The 7,193-nt window shown below is 38.7% G+C and overlaps 2 protein-coding genes across 3 annotated transcripts in view; one reads left to right on the top strand and one right to left on the bottom strand.

Moving 5' to 3' along the window:
- The window catches only part of LOC110333336 (serine protease inhibitor Kazal-type 10), a 107,642-nt gene that overhangs the window by 30,361 nt on the left and 70,088 nt on the right, over window positions 1-7,193 (bottom strand). The gene's annotated exons all lie outside the window — the stretch shown is intronic.
- Spink13 (serine peptidase inhibitor, Kazal type 13 (putative)) overlaps window positions 1-7,193 on the top strand; it is a 123,578-nt gene that overhangs the window by 108,336 nt on the left and 8,049 nt on the right. The gene's annotated exons all lie outside the window — the stretch shown is intronic.

Below are 7,193 nucleotides of genomic sequence, written 5' to 3'. Positions count from 1 at the left end.
GAAGAAGAAGAAGAAGAAGAAGAAGAAGAAGAAGAAGAAGAAGAAGAAGAAGAAGAAGAAGAAGAAGAAGAAGAAGAAGAAGAAAAGTGGAGCAGAAACCCATGGCCAGGAGAAACTGCAAGTTCTAAGGGGTCTCATAAACTGTGGAAGATGGTAGTGTAGTGATAGATCTGCCCAATCTAGGCGCACAGCATGTAATCATATTAACTGTGTTGTGTTTTCATTGCTGGGGCATATCTGGGTTGGAGAGATTTACCTCAACACATATTCATTTGCATACTCAGGAATTCTGTAAAAACACTAAATTGGATGCAAGATATGTACCCAAAGGACCTGGAGCAGGCCCTGTGCGTTTTCATATCTCTGAATTCATATGAGATTCGGGTGTGTTTATTTAGTGAGCCTTGTTTTCTCAGTGTCCATCATCTCCTCTGACTCTTGCACTCTTTATGCCTCTTCTGCTGCAGGTTTCCCTGACCTTTGAAGAGATGGATTTGATGGTCAAGTTCAGTTTAGGGTTGAGTGTTCCAAGGGCTCTCACTCTCTGCATAATGTCTGATTGTGGGTCTCTGCATTTGTTTCCACAGGCTTCAGGAGGAAGCTTCTCTGATGATGGATGAGCAAGGCACTGAACTAAGAATAGCATAATACCAAGGAGTCCTTTTATTGCTATGTTTGTTTGTTTTTAGAACTGTAAGATTTGGTTTTACTCTAGGTCTCTACATTATTTAGTCTCAGGTTTTGGTCACACAAACCAGGATTAGGTTCCATTTCATGGAGTGACCCTTAAGTCAAATCAGACAATGGTTAGTTATTCCTAAAGCTTAGTGCTACCATTGCACTAGCATCCAATGGGCAGAACATCATTGTCAATCCAATGTTTTCCTTTTGGCAGTGTGCAGAGTAGCTTTCAGTAACAGAGACAGTAGAACATAGGAGTCATGGTTCTACATAGGCAACAGCTCCACTTCTTCATGTTCAGTGACTTTTGTAGGTATTCCCTTCAGTGATGGGGCCTTGCCTATAGTCTTGGCAATAGCTTGGGCTGTTTGGGGGTTTCCATGAGACCCCTTGGCTAGCAACTTAATTAGATGTGCTTCATTGTTAGTGCTTGAAGTTTCTCTTGGTGATAGGAAATATTGAGTTGCTCACCCATTATTTGGATAATTGCAGTTAGATTGCCTTCATACATGGATATATTTTAGGAAGCTTCTACTGTAAAATTTCCAAACTATGCCTCAAATCATCCTTAAATTTAGCTGTCTCTCTCCATATTCCCTTCTACCCATACTATTTTATTCTTGTATTCTTATATCCCTACCACTCCTACCACTTCTCCTACTATTTTATTCAGTAATACATACTATGTTAGGTTAAAATTTTATCATAGTATACTTTTCATCAAGTTTAGATATATAGATTGTATTTTATTCATTGGAATATGAACATTCCCTTAATGTTTCCATTCTCAAAACTACATCTCTGATATAGAGCTGACTGATTCTGAAGGTTGAGTTATCTCCTCTTTACATGTTATCAGATTTTGAGAATTTCATACAACAGATATTTTCTTATATTCTTTCCACTCTCCTAACTCTTCCCAGATCCTCCCATCTTTCCTACCCATCCCATTTCATGGATAATTCTCCTTTGAAACTCTGGGGCCACGATTAATTGTTTGCTTGATTCACCTTAAAAGATATTTATACTTTTTATATGGAAATACTTTTAAAACTAGAAAGTAGTTGCTCTCTTAACAGTCATGTGATTATTGTAATGGAGGCACATCTTGGCTAGCAGATCAGGATTGAAGCATGCAGTATTGTATTATTATTTAAAGGACCCTGATTTTTGATTTTTACTATTTACTATTATTATTTAACTAATTGTGGTTTTGAATCCTTCTAATTATCTTTGAGCTCTTTGTGTTTGGCCATTTGTTCTTTCTAGCTCTTAAACAGAGATTAAAATTTGCCATCAATTTCGTTGGTACTAGTAGAAAAGGCTATTAGTTTTAATCACTGTAATAAACCATCAAAATGATTCTAACGAGGTTTATTATCAGTTTTATACATGGTTACATTTCATATGTAGAATGTAGTCAAGTTTGACAAACTACATTTTTGTAAAAGCATTTGTTTCTTATGGACCTCCAAGTCTTTTTAAGAAATAAACTAGAGCTAGAGAGATGACTCAGCCGTTAAAAGCTAGGATCACAATCAAGAATAAAGTATAGAATGTATAGAATTTTATATTTTTCTAATTTACTCTATTTCAAGATATATATATATATATATATATATATATATATATATATATATTTGCTTTCAAGTCTGTTGTAACTAACAATTTTCTTCATCAATTTAGCTTGTATTTTTAAGTATCCTAATTTGGGCTTATTTTTACTAAATCTATTTACTAATTGTGTTTTTTTCTTTCTAATTATCTTTGTGCATTTTGTGTTTAGCCATTTGTTCATTTCTAGCTCTTTAAATGGAGACCTAACTTCTTATTGTTGCGCTGGTTCTTTTAACTGAAAACAGACTTTTGTCATCCAGTGTATTCTGATTATGTTTTCTCTTTTTCCATCTCCTCCCAGATCTTCCCTTCCTCCTGATCTACCCAAATCCACACCCTTTCTTTCTCTTATTAGCAAACAAACAGGATGCTAATGATACCTCCAGCATTTAAGACCATTAAACAGAAACCCCAACACTAGGCATGAGATGAGTTCTCTTTTCTTCATTGGTCAGGGTTTCCCAAGAGAGTCCCAAATACTGTAGGATATTGCTCTTGCTCTAGGGGTGCTCCCCAGAGGTGGAAGGTGGGGATCCATTGCTTAACACACCGTGTACTTCAGAGCCACAACAACCAGCATAGATTGATAGCTCTGAAGATATAATAAGTATCGCAGTGCTCATATCTTGGTGGTAGCCAAGATCTGTCTAATTGGTCTTAAGACTCCTCAAAAAGAGAGCAAACATGCTTGGTACTGGAAACCTAGCCAGCAAACAGAGCTAGTGAAGTTCTGGATATTGAAGGAGAATCTACAAGCAGTACTTTACTGAACCATGATAATCCCCAAATACAGTCTAAAGATGTTACTGTATACCCTTATACTTAGAGTCCTTTGTTGCCCTGCTAACTAAGGTCCAAGTCTGACATTACAGAAAACCTTGATCTGGGTGAAAAAATAGCAGACTCCCTTTATCAGCAGGGCTTCTCCTTCTCTGACCATGTCTGGGGAGCTCAAAAATCCCTATACCCTCTACCTATGTCACATAGCCTTAGATTACAGGTTCGGCTTCCTTTCTTCCTATAAAATCCCAATCAGCAAGCACCTGAGTCTCTTGGAGTGCCTCCCCATGCTAATGAGGTATCTCAGTGCCTTAGCCTTCAGCCAATGACCTTTACCTACCCTGGAAATTTCTACCCCTTCCCCAAAATTATATAACAATTGATTTGTCCCAAAGTTAATCTGTCTCCCCAAAGCTGATCCCACAGATAATAAGTCTGAAGATAAGACATCTGGAGCTACATCCATAAAGTCTAACCAACAACACTGTGGGAGGTGGGGTGCCGGGAGGAGGAGAGGTACAGGGGGTGGTATATGTATATAACAACAATTAATTTTAAAAAAGAAGCCATTAATTTGAGAAAGACCAAGGAGAGGTACACACAAAACCAGCCAGTACAAAAGGTAGAGGTCAAAACTAGTAATGACAAACATTGGCAAGAATGTGGGGATGAGGGAGTATGTAGTCACTGCTGATGGAAATCACACTGGTGAAACCTTTATGGAAACCAGTGTAGTGGTTCCTCAAAAGGTAAAATTACATGATCCAGCTATCCTACTCTTGGGTATATACCCAAAGAACACCATATTCTGCTATAAAATACCCATCCATTCATAATTCATTGCTTCTCTACTCATAATAACCAATAAATAAAAAGTCGACATATCTATCAACTTATAAATAAATAATGTGGAGTATTTACACAATAGACTGTTATCCAGCTATCAAAAATTAATTTAAAAAGTCATACTTAATTGGATGGATTTGGAAGTAATCATTCAGGGTGAGATGACCCAAACCCAAGAAGACAAACATGTTTTTCTCCCATCTGAGGATGCTAACTTTGAATCTTCAGATATGTTTGTTTGATTTGGAATGCTCACAGAGGTCAGGGTTACTAAGGGGCCATTAGAGAAACTTTCAAGGTAGGGGAGTTATAAATCATTGGTATTAAAAGTAAAAGAATAAAATAATGGTATAGGAAAAGTTAAACTGAGGTGGGAGCAGAAGATAGAATGGAGGAGGAGGAATATAACAAGGAATAAATAACACTGAAGACCTTTTTAAAAGGACATATGGAAACCTGTTACAATGCCCTGTTTGGACTCCAGAAGCTAACATTTAGCAAGCCTAGTGCCAGGAATGGGTTATTTCTTTTGAACTTGTTGATCATCGAGGTCCAATAAACTACTTCCCTAAAAACATTACAGGGTATTGTATTGTCATTTTTCTTAGCTATCCTTGTTGAAGATACCTCCTACTTGACTAATAAGCACAAGGTAAAAATCAAGCCAGTAGAGACCTGGACACCTCATCCCTGCAAGATAGCTTTAATAGTATCAGAAGGTGCTATACAAGCTACCAGAAGAAATAAGTATTCACCAGTCATATCCCACTGCAAACTCTGTTAGCTACAGCAATGAATAAGGTATGGCAAGACATTACCACTGACTGGTACAATAGTGACAAGAGCATCATGGGAGAAACTAACCAATTTCTAATTAGATTTATATCCCACTCAACAAGATAAGATCCATAAATACTGGACTAAGAATCTATGGCTAAACAGGTTATAGGCCCTAAGGGAGAACCTAATACTGCTAAATTGACATAGTATTAAACAAACTCCTAATGACATATTATTATATCCATACATCGGTGAATCTTTTAATCTTTATCCAAAAAATTTCTCTTTGCGATAGATAGATGATATTGACACAGAGACTCACAAGGACAAAGTGCAAAGAATAAAAACTTAGGGGATTATAGAATTCTGGGCTCTAAAGAGAACATAGATACTCCAAATTTCCTTATTCTATTGCTTGAGTAACATATCCTAAGAAGGGGTGGAAAGAGGTGAGGGATGAATAAAAGGGAACATTTTTGGATACAGAAGGACAGATTGCACATATGAATTCACCATGATTCTACAGCATGCAAAAACCTGTGCAAGGTCAAGTCAACCCAAAGGACAGCGTGGAGAGAGAAGCTGGCACACAGTCCCAGCCCTAACCACGGAGCAAATGACAATTGTTAACTGCCAGGAGAAGGAGATACAGTTGTTTCCCTAAGAGTGAAGCCCCTGTTAAGCCAACCATATTTCAGGGGAAGACCACAAATCCAGGAATATTTGGACAGTATGGTTTTTGTCTTGAAGGTTGAAAACCAGACCTAAGTGAGATGGGATTGGAAATGAGGCAGATTTGGGAAGACTTGGTGAAAAAAAACCCCAAATATGATCAAAACATATTGTTTGAAATTCGAAACTCTCAAAGAACTAATAGGAAAAGGGGGGGTGGGTCAGTGAACTATGAAATTCCTAAGCTAACTAGTATAGGGTGGAGGCAGTCAATAGAAGGGAAAAGCTTGGTGACATTAGTTCCAGAACTTTGTGGGAGAGGAATGGGGTGGTGGGCCATGTGTCCTCATGCTTGTTCATTCAATAAGAAAAAGGAGTTTTTTGTTTTGTTTTGTTTTGTTTTGTTTTGTTTTAATTCAGAGCAATGCATATGGGGTGGAGAAAAGAAAGGAAATGAGGTGTGGCTGGTAGCACAATAGTAATGTCACATTAAACGAGAGGCCCCCGTGGGAATCTCTAATGATGAACGATTGCAAAGTTCAGTCTGAATATTTCTTTTCTAGCAATCACAACTAAGGTCTGAAAAAAAGAAGAGTTAAATTTACTACAACTTAGAAAGTCGGAAAAGAAAAATAGCAAGATCTCAAAAGGTTGACGGACCCATCAAGGGACTGTGTCAGGCCCTGGGGCCTCCACAGGTCCAGGATGCAGTGAAGTGTGAGGGGACTGTTTCAGATAGTCCATTTTCTGGATTGCCTATTTTGCAGTCTAGTCAAGGACATCAAGTATAAAAATCAGAGGGGGGCACTGGAAACATTATCAATTAGAAGAATATTGGAGTTTCCTATGTTAGCAGAGGAGGGAAAACAGCAAAGCTTAAATACAAAATCTGTAAAATTTACAAGAAGTAAGGGCGGGGAAATGTGGGAAGATGTAGAGTGCAGTCTGGGAGCTGGCAAGAACATTGACCAAGTAGTCTGGAATGCAACAGGTCTCACAATCGTCAGGTATGTCTGTACCCGCTATGTTTCATAACCAGAAAGCACAGTACGGAACCTCTAGATCTGTCCTTGCCCACTGAAGCATGAACCATCAGAGGGGGTGACTTGGAAGAGGGCTCAAACTCAGACATAGTCATGAGAGGAAAGTCATGTCAAGTTAGCAGTCACACAGCCGAGCAGGGAACCCACCCCTGTGGCCCCACAGGTCCCTAGCCAGCTCCTCTGACACTTCAAGCTAACAACAAACAACGTAACAACAAACAGTTCATCCAGGTAACCTCTCTTTGCTTCCTCTCTCCTCAGTCAGAGTCACGGGTGATATTCCCTGATTCTCTTTCTCTCAGAGGCCCACCTTTCCGTTCTATGGTTGTCACTGTTAGTTTTGTTTACTTTGGTTTTCCAGATCTTCCCTTTGTTTCCTCTGCACGTGGAAAATAGAAAAGCTTCACTAGTTGTGGGCCTCACTCATTTCTTTACATACCACTAGCTACAAGATGGACTGAACAGAGGCTTAAGCTGATGATACAGACCTGAAAAGTCTTGAGCCTAATTTCTATTCTACACAGGGTGTCACTTCAGGCACAAAGAGACAGTCAGTCAGTCAGAGAGACAGATAGACAGACAGACAGACAGACAGACAGACAGACAGACAGACAGACAGACAGACAGACAGACAGACAGAAAGACAGAAAGACAGAAAGACAGAAAGACAGAAAGACAGAAAGACAGAAAGACAGAAAGACAGAAAGACAGAAAGACAGAAAGACAGANGACAGAAAGACAGAAAGACAGAAAGACAGAAAGACAGAAAGACAG

This window comes from Mus pahari, chromosome 15 (assembly GCF_900095145.1).
Source record: "Mus pahari chromosome 15, PAHARI_EIJ_v1.1, whole genome shotgun sequence".
Classification (NCBI taxonomy): Eukaryota; Metazoa; Chordata; class Mammalia; order Rodentia; family Muridae; genus Mus; species Mus pahari.
This window is presented reverse-complemented; position numbering and strand designations above follow the sequence as displayed.